The sequence below is a fragment of the Rhinolophus sinicus genome, chromosome 3 (assembly GCF_057876585.1).
Source record: "Rhinolophus sinicus isolate RSI-liver-muscle chromosome 3, RSI-T2T, whole genome shotgun sequence".
Classification (NCBI taxonomy): domain Eukaryota; kingdom Metazoa; phylum Chordata; class Mammalia; order Chiroptera; family Rhinolophidae; genus Rhinolophus; species Rhinolophus sinicus.
The window spans coordinates 106,564,267-106,574,558 of NC_142503.1; the positions used below are offsets into that span (position 1 = coordinate 106,564,267).

The following is a 10,292-nucleotide window of genomic DNA, read 5'->3' on the forward strand; positions in this document are numbered from 1 at the left end:
TCGCTATATCAGTTAAGAGTACAGAGTTTGCTGCAATAAGAAACAGTCACCCAAATATAATGATTTCAAAGAGATAGGAGCTTATTTCTTGTGAAACAGTCCAGAAGTAGGAGTAGCCCAGCCTGGCAGGGTAGCTTAGCTCCATTAAGTCATGGATGGACCCTGGTTTCTTTCCTCTTGATACTCTGCCAGATCCTTGGATGCTTTCCTCATTTGCATGGTGAAAGCTGGGCACTGCTCTGGGTTTACCCTGGTACCACCCAGCTCTGGGGAAGGACAAAAGAGCAGAAGTGGAAGACAACTAACTTATTTTTAAGCAAATGATGAAGTTGCACATCTCACTTTTACTCATATTCTGTTGGTGAGAACTTGGTTGTAAGAGAGCACACTTGGTTGTAAGAGAAACTGGGAAATGTGGTCTCTAACTGGGGTTTCAAGGGCCCAACTAAAAATTTATTAATGTGGTAAAAGAGAACAGACTTTGAGGAACAACTATCATTCTGCCACATCCCCCCATTTCCTTCCTATTAATTCCTTCTTAAGAGAAATTTGTTTACTTCAGTTTACACACAGTCCTTATCGCTTGCAATCAAAATACCCTAAAAGATGCCTCATTCTTGAGACCCCACTTTAAATGACACCTCCCCAAGGACTCCTTACCTGACTATTTTCTATATAAAGTTGACCTCCTCCCCCCAACCTTCTTGCCACCATTGTTTTTATCTTGTCACTTTGCTTCCTTTATGGTCTTTATCCCAGCTTGTAATTATAATTTTCCCTATGTTTTTGTTGGTCTCCCTCACATGTCTCTTCTTCATCACCACATCTCCATCACCTAGCATGGTGCCTGGCATTGGATAGGCAAGAAATAAATATTTGGTACTAAATGAATGAAACAGTGGGCAAGGATGCGTCAGAGAGTTTGGAAGTAACCAACTGTATTGGTAGAGAGTAGATATAGGAAGTTGGGCAAGCCTGGAGGAGGTCATCAGATGACCAGTTTTGCGTGCACGTGGTGAATTTGAAGTTTTGAGTAATTTCAAGGTGACATTCTGTAGGCAGCTAAAAATTTGGATCTGGAACTCTGGAAAAAACAGCAGATTAGAGCTGTAGATTTGAGAGCCTATAGCACTGATGTGATAACTTATGAAGAACATGGCAAGAGGACAGAGAAGGTTTAGGAGGGAATTCCAAGGAGGTAGACATAGGATGGGTGTGGAAATGATTGATGAAGAAATTTTGACCAACTGGGTTTGAGATAAGGACAACGGAGAGTTGTCCTTCCTTGAAGATGTAAAGATAAATTTAGAGAAGGGAGGAGTAACACAAAGTTGAAAGAGGTTCTTCTGGTGGCCTCCAATTTATGTATGAAGAGACCAAAATTATCTCAAGGGAGTAGGTGGAGGAGAAAGTTTCAATCAGTTTCTAGGAGAAAAATGTGGACGGGAAAGGCTGCTGATAGGGGACAAATGAAAAGGGTGTGCTGGTTGCAGATCTGCTATGGTTGGGAATTCTTTTTTCCTTCTTCCCCTCTATCCCTTCCTAACCTAAGCTTGTTCCAAAAACGACTTCAGGTTGCCAAATATTAATTCCTGCACCAGGCTACCAGATTTTTGTCCAACAATAACGGACAGAGAACATGCGAAGGCAGCGAAAGCAGCCAGTTCCGCCAGGCTCCCTTCTTTCCAATAGTGAAGACCGAGCTGGCCTCCAAGCCCTTTTGCAGACCTCCAACCTCCGCTCCCACGGGTTATACTCCTTTGCACAGTGAAGACACCGCCTAAATGCTTGCTGTAAACAATAGGGGATTTAGGGACAGATGGTTCCCTCGTAAATAACGTCCCCCCCCCCCCGCAAAAAAAAAAAAAAAATGCAGCACGTATTTAAAGACTAAGGAAGGCAGGCAATGCTGAGGAACTAGGTTATTGCGTTTCCTTTTGCGCTCGGCACGAGTCCGGACTCCACACCCACAAGCATTAAGCGCCTACAGACCAATTTCTGTTATAGAACAGAGTTCGAGCAAAACACCAGGAGATGAGGTGGAAACAATGAAAGTAGCGTCCCACCCTTGCTAGTAAGGCCGGACCGCTAACCCGCCCGGAGGCTGTTACGCTGACTTGGCTTCCAGCCCGCCTCTTGCTGGGTGTGTTTAGTCTCACGAGAGCCCCGCCCTCGTCCCGCCCCCGGATGACGTCACCGCGGCTCAGCCTCTAGTACCCTGTAGCGCCGAATCTTACCGCCGGGCGTGGTGGCGCGCGCCTGTAGTCCCAGCTACTCGGGAGGCTGAGGCTGGAGGATCGCTTGAGCCCAGGAGTTCTGGGCTGTAGTGCGCTATGCCGATCGGGTGTCCGCACTAAGTTCGGCATCAATATGGTGACCTCCCGGGAGCGGGGGACCACCAGGTTGCCTAAGGAGGGGTGAACCGGCCCAGGTCGGAGACGGAGCAGGTCAAAGCTCCCGTGCTGATCAGTAGTGGGATCGCGCCTGTGAATAGCCACTGCACTCCAGCCTGGGCAACATAGCGAGACCCCGTCTCTTTTGAAGGAATCGCGTAATTCAAGTTTACCAGTCTTTATTACTGGCTCTTTTCTCACTTCGTCTTAAATTTTACTTCTTTACGAGTTAAAGCTCGCGAAGTAACAGGGTCTCACAGCCAGCTCATTACTGACCCCTTCTGGAGCATCGTCAAAACGTCTCTGCGAAAAGCTGTTATCACTCTCGGAACCAACAGGGGATGCTCGTGTACTCACGACCTGTTACGGGGGGGAAAAAGCCGCCGACGCCAGTACAAAAAAACACACCTCCGACTCCAAAATTACCAAGTTCTTCCCGCAGCAGTCCAACATGCTGCTGCGTTACCGCCGTTTCTTTTACCTGACCCGACCTTCCCTCCCCACCTCCTGCCACCCTGCCACCTTCTTTCTTTCACCACTGTCGTCAAGGTTTTTGTTTTTAAATGTTGCAGACGTAAGATCAGGCTAATTAACAATCTTTTCCCCGGAATATTTAAATTCTGCGGATTTACGGAGGGTGCTGACCTTCCGACTGGGCCCCGGCTACTCCCTCCTCGGAGGGGGAAAAACAACCTAAAGGGAACCCAGACGCCCGGTGACAGCAGAAGTGAGGGGCCAGTGCGGCAGAATGCTGTCACCCTTGTCTCTCTGCTTGCATACCACTAACGTAGGAGACAGAATTAAAGTGCAAGGAGGTTGGAGGACCCGGTAAGGATGGATCTTGAACCCAGTGTTCAGCAAAGCTTCAATGCGCTTCGCTGAGCCATATTGAGAAAGTCTTGAATCCTTACCTCCTTTTTAAAACAAATAGGTGAATAATGTATGGAAGAACAAAATCTGTCAAATTGTCCATTCTTGGTGGTCTATGGTAGTAATTCCATCTTTACGAAAGAACTATCTTAGAGGGTTCCCTTTTAAATTCAGGCATTTTAGGAGCAGTGGAAATTGATCACACATTCACATCAGTCTTGACATTCATCTAATAATCTATTGGGGATTTAAAGGATCCAAGAAGATTTTCACTATTTGTAAAATAAAGGGGACAATGTCGTAAGCTTTTCATAAAGCTACTTCAATTTTGTTAAGGTGACTCATTCCATTTGAACAAACATCTGTTTTTTTAAAAAAGTCCCTCCTTCAATTAAATGGATAACTTCCATAAAACGTGGTTGCTTCTGGGTCTGCCTTCTACAACCACATGGAATAAATCCTACTCCAATTCCTCAGGACAACTTTTTCAAGAATTCAAGTCACCTCCAAATCAATGTATTTTCACTAAATAAAAATACGTGGACATGCTTTTCACTTTTTAAATTTTTACCCTATTCCACCCAAAAAAATAAGAGGCAAAACACTTTGGGCATGTCATGTTTTTTTACTAAACAGATCCCTGAATTTGGCCCAGAATGACTTAGCTATAGTGGTAGAGTGCATTTAAGTAGCTGCTTCTGTTAGAGCTGAGATTCCTACCCACCTTCAGGCTTTTCCACCACCTTTAGAAGTCAGCTTTGTGGAGCTGCGGTGTGGTAGGCAGAATATTGTGCTCTCCCCCAATGATAGGTACATCCTAGTGTCGGGAACCTATAATACCTACTTTACATGGTCAAAGGGGTTTACAGAAGTGAGGAAATTAGGGATCTTGAGATGGGGAGATTATCCTAGTTTATCCCAGTGGGCACAATGTAATTACAATGATACTTATAAGAGGGAGGTAAGAGGGTCAGAGTCAGACAGGATGTGTCCTGGAAACAAATACTGGAGTCATGCAGGGTCACCAACCAAGGAATGTGTACAGCTTTTGGAAACTGGAAAACGCAAGGAAACAAACATATTCTCCCCTCAGGCCTCCAAAAAGAATGCCGTCCTGCTGACCCATTTGGAACTTCCTGGACTTCATTACTGTTACACAATAAATTTGTGTAGCTTAAGGCACTGAATTTATGGTAATTTGTTACAGTAGCAGTAGCAAATGAATATATGAGAGGTGTCGAGGTTAGTCTGTAGCTGAAAAAACCCTATGAGGTCAGAAAGAAATCATTCCAATAACTTCCTCACTATGCTCGTACTTTTTTAAAACTTCATATTGAACAAGTTTTCAGGGTCAATACTTATCCCCTCCCGTGTGTGTGTGTGTGTGTGTGTGTGTGTGTGTGTTTGTGTTCAAACCATAATATTTTAACAATTCATCTATCCATTCATCTATCTATCCATTCATTTAAAAACATGTTTACATGCCAAATATTTACCAGATCCCATGTTGATACTAGATAAGCAGAAATAATATAGAGAAGCCATTGCCTTTGCAGAGCTTCTGATCTACGGAGGGAGGGGTAACAACAATCATTTTTAAATGAGCCATGTAAGGTATGATTAAGGGTTGTCATGATGCCCTGCCAAGTACAGTTAATTCTTTAGCTTGCCTGAATGCCTGAAATCTGCAATAACAAAAACTCTGTCCTGAGTTAAAGCATGGTTTTCAGAAGACCATCTTTACAAGTGTACTTTGTTTGGCATTTACTCAATATCATTAGAGAAAGCCTGTTTCAACCACCCACCAAGTACACTTTACAATTTCCTACCACATCCATGAAAGAAGTTCAGTATATCATGAAGTTAACCATATTTTTTAAGCCTGTAATCATGTTAATGGCAGAATATTTTTGACATGAAGAGACTTTAAAGTTTTATGCATTCATAAAATTTTATGTATTCAGATCTCAGTCTTATCTTTTATGGTTTTTACTTTTGGTGTTTTCCTTTGAAGGGTCTCAGCCATCCTAAAATTGTATAAATATTCACATGAATGCTTACAACTCTTTGATCTTTAGAGTACATACATCACTGATTTTAAAAAAAACACTGTCTCTACAAAACAATGCTTTTGGTTCTTAACTCTCTTGTTTACCATTAATATTAGAACGCTTGCATTCTTTCTCGATTTTTTTGTGTAAATTTGCCTATTGTTTGTGTTATCTATTATATATACTATAGAATCAGTGTTTGTGTTCCCCAACCTAATCCCCACTGTGATGGTGTTTGGAGGTGGAACCTTTGGAAGGTGGTGGAGTCATGAAGGTGGTGGCGTCCTCATGAATGGGATTAGACACCCCAGAGAGCTCCCTTGTCCCTTCTACCACGTGAGGATAGATCAACAAGACAGCTGTTTATGAAGCAGAAAGCAGGCGTTCACCAGACACCAAATCTGCAGGCCCCTTGATCTTGGATTCTCAGTCTCCAGACTGTGAGAAATAAATGCTTATTGTTTAAGCCATCCCATCTGTGGCATGTTTTGTTATAGCAGCCTGAAAGAACAAAGACAATGTATAACAAACTACTCCAAAACTTACTGCTTTGAAATAACCATTATATTATATTGAGGATCAGGAATTTGGGCAAAACTCTGCTGGACAATTCTGCTTCAGGTGATATTGACTGCGGTCACTTGGTGGTCTGCAGCTGATGGCTAGTCTAAGCTGGAGGGTCCACGATAACTGAATTCACGTGTTTGGTGCCTTGACAGCCTTGCTGTAAAACTGCACTCAGTAAGGCCCATCTCAGTCTCCACGTTGTCTCAAGTCCTCTCTGTGGCTGGTTGTGAGACTTCTTACACAGTGACTCAGGCTTCAAGAGACCACGTTGGAAGCTACCAGTCCTCTTAAAGGCTAGAGCAAGAAATATTAGGTTAGTGCAAAAGTAATTGCGGTTGAAAAGGTTAAAAATAATTGCAAAAACCGCAAGTACGTTTGCACCAACCTAATAGTATAGCATCCCTTCTGTCTGCTGTACTTCATTAGTCAACGCAGTCACAAGGTAGTCTCGACTCAAAGGCGGGAGGGGAACAGAACCTATCCTTTGGGCGTTAAAGAATTTGTGGCCATTTCTAATCCCCCGCCACACATATCTATCCTTCAACTTTTTGTTTTGTTTTTCATTTTTGTGAGATGTGTGATACATATGAAAGACATACATGGAATGTAAAGTTTTAGTGATTTATAAAGTGAACTACTATATAACTGATATCTAGAAACAGAACTTGCTAGTGTCCTGGAAGCCCATATACAAATAACCTTCCCTTCTAAACATAACCACTACTTTGACTTTGTGCCATTATCTTCTTATTCGTTATGACTTTACCACCTATGTTTGCATCCCCAAATAGCTATTCCTTCTTCGAACAGTCTTGACTGATAGGCAGTTTTTTCTTTGTAGTAAGACTTGATTCATTTCCCTGAAAATCCTCTCATAAGTACTAGCTTTAACCTTTGGGGTTACAAATAACACATCATTTCTGCCCATCCACACCTCAACCATTTCTCACATTACATGATTTCAATCTCACTTCACCTTTGTTTTGTCCAGTTTAAACTCATATATCTTTCTTGGAAAGTATGATCTCCAGTACAGAACATAGTATTCTACCTCTGGTTTCTCATCTAAACATAGGACTGGAATATCTCATTTTTCATTCTAAATTCCAAACTTCTGTTGATAAAGTTGGAGTGTTCTTTGCCTGATGCTGAGCTTATAAGAAACTAAATTACCCAATATAAAACAATGCCTAGGGCTCAATTTACGGCTATTGAATAAATAAATGCATGAATAAACACACCTTGTGAAAGTTTGGCAGCTTGGACTATGGTGGAATAGAGAACTCCTCGGCTCTGTCCTTCTCAGAAGCAACAAATAAGTTGTCAAAAGCTGGGGGGAAAACCTGTCAGAATCAGCTTTTTCAGAATTTTAGATTCTAATCAAAACCTTACAACCACGAGGGAAATGTTTAATGAAGAAAAAACTGCATAATTCCAGTACTACAGCTCTGCGGCATTTTCATTTTCCTGGTCACCATTCCCTACTCCTCAGTTCCCCGTGGCCTTGAAGACAGCAGCTCACATTCCATGTGCAAGATGCTGGCAGCAGGAGGGGCATCACAGGCATAATTCTCAAAGGACTGGACTTGTGTATTTTGAGCTTCTTAGGGAATCAGCTCAAGACTGACAGCCTTTGTTTTCTGTACATAGGGGCTCTTCCGGGAATGGGGAGGCTTCATGAGTATCATTTGTTGAAAGCACTTAAAGGTAAATGTATTTGTATTAGCTGCTGCCACCTGGGGCAAGAGGTAACAGTTGAGGCAAGAAACAGACAAAAAAGCCTGGGAAGAAAGAAGCTGGAGAAGGAACTATTTGGGGGAATTAGGGCTATGAAAAGCGCTGTTATATTCCAGAGAATCCAGAAGCTCAAACACATGCATAGCGCAGAGAGAATGCTCAGAGAAGACCTTAGGTTCTCACATCTGGCTGACCTTCAGGGTCTGAGCAAGAAGCAAGTGAAAGCTAATGCAGAGTTACAAACTTCTAGGCTAATGAAGAAGAGCCCCAACTGAGCCCAATCTGCAAAGAGAGGGAGTGTTCTTTTGTTTGTTTGTGTGGTTGGTTGGTTGGTTCTACCATTTAAGGAAATCTCTGTCAAACCATTAGTGGGCCACATTAATGTAATGGAACAGACTTCAGTGACCACAAACAAAAAAGGCTTAAAATTAGTTCAGAAGGAGAGGGTCTTGGGAAGATGGCAGAGTAGAAAGCACAAGGAATCTGTCTCTCCACTTAGACAACAATTACACCTGAGGAATTAGTTTGATGTAACTATTTGGCAATTCTGGAGTCTTTTGAAGGCTTGCAGCTTCCAGGAAAAGGACTAGAGGGTAAACTGCAGTTAATTTCTCTCCGTTTCAGCTCTCAACACAGTAGCAGCCACCCATCCCCAATTCATAGCTCTGTGGCAGGTAGCTGTATACCTGTTCCTGGAGCAGCTTGTACACCGCTTTTGGGAGGCAGACTAGGCACAAGGGACTCTGTTTTCCAAATTGCTGCTTCTGGTCACAGAGGTGCAGACAAAGAGGCAGATGGGCATTACTGCTGCATGTCCCACCATAGTTGGAAGCCCCTGCCCCTTCAGCTGAAGTAACTTCCAGGGGATTGAATGGGCTAGCACCCTTTTTTTTCCCCATCTTATTTTTTTTTCTTTTGCCCGTTTTGGGAGCCAGAAATTAAAGACTAGGCCATCCAAAGCAACTGCATATATGGGGAAAATTAGAAATTTCTGCTTCAAAGGTCTTGACTAGATATCTCTCCAAAGAAGATATTCAAATGTCCAATAAGCACACAAAAAGCTGCTCTACTTCACTGATCATTAGGGAAATGGAAATTAAAACTAAAACAAGATATTACTTCACACCTAGTAGGATGGCTAATATAGATATTTTTTAAAAAACAGAAAATAAGAAGTGTTGGTGAGGATGTAGAAAAATTGGAACACTTGTGCATTTTTGGTGGAAACATAAAGTGGTGCAGCCATGTAGAAAACAATATGGTGGTTCCTCAAAAAGTTAAAAAAAATAGAATTACCATATGATCCAACAATTCCATTTCTAGGTATATGCCTACAAGAATTTAAAACAGGGTCTTCAAGAGATATCTGTACACCCATGTTCACAGCAGCATTATTCACAATTGCTAAAATGTGGAAGCAACTCCAGTGTCTATTGATGGATGAATGGATAAACAAAATGTGGTATACACATACAATGAAATAATTTCAGCCTTTAAAAGGAAGGAAATTCTAATATATGCTACAGCATGGGTGAGCCTTGAGGACATTATGCTAAGTGAAATAAACCCATCACAAAACGACAAACATGGTCTGATTCCACAAACACTGTATATGAGATACTCAAAATAGTCAAAATTATACAGGTAGACAGTGAATTGGAGGTTGCCAGAATCTGGGGAGAGGGAATTGAAGTTATTGTTTAATGGGTATAGAGTTTCAAGTTTACAAGAAGAAAACAGCTATGGAGATGGATGGTGATAATGGTTGTACAATATTATTAATGTGTTTAATACCACTGAAGAGTACACTTAAAATAATTAAGTTGGTAAATTTTCTATAATGTGTATTTTACCACAATAAAATAATTGGAAAATATTAGTTCAGAAAAAAACTAAAGTGTTTAATTCACTATACAAATAAACAACAAACAATAAAAATAATGTTTGACCAAATATCTAGACACTGTGACCCAACCAAGTTGACACATAAAATTAACCATCACGAGTCCACCCCATGACACTAGACTCCCACAGGCCTCTTCTTAAACCATACTTAATTTTCAAATAATGACAACAACAAGGTCATACTTCTGCCTAACATGACATAACTATCCTGTGTACAACTAAAAAGGCACTAACGCTGTCCCCAGAAGAGGATGCAAAGTCCTTGGATGATGTTTGCTCTTCTTGATATCCCATAACTTAAGTACTATGATGTAGAACGAGCAACACTTAAATACTATGATAGAAAGTCATTACATCTTATGTTATATAAGAGGATAAAAGAAAACAAAGATATTTACTTGGTATGTACATATCAAAATACACACACAAATACAGACAAATCTATTTGTAACAAAATAAAGACGACTCAATTATAGTCCTTGCTTCTATAATTGGTCATGTAGTTGTACCTATTACTTAATAACCACCTTCTTCCACTACCCATTCCCTATTCCCTTTGCCTTCAGCAATCACCTCAACTGGTCAAGGTTCTTTAACTGGTGGAGTGAACCAAACCTTCCTTCCTGAAGGGTCTGAGCCATCAATCAGTATTCCTGTCTGGATTCGGTTGTTGTAGTTTTGCACTGACTTTAATCTCAGGGCACGGTAATGCTATGAGATGCCCTAAGAGATCTACAGACATGCTCTTCCTCATCTCCCCTGTGGAGTG

General features: G+C 41.5%; 1 non-coding gene across 1 annotated transcript; it reads left to right on the top strand.

Moving 5' to 3' along the window:
* Positions 1–2,238: 2,238 nt before the first annotated feature.
* On the top strand, positions 2,239–2,538 carry LOC148758544 (signal recognition particle RNA). Its single transcript, XR_016020970.1, has one exon.
* Positions 2,539–10,292: the final 7,754 nt, after the last annotated feature.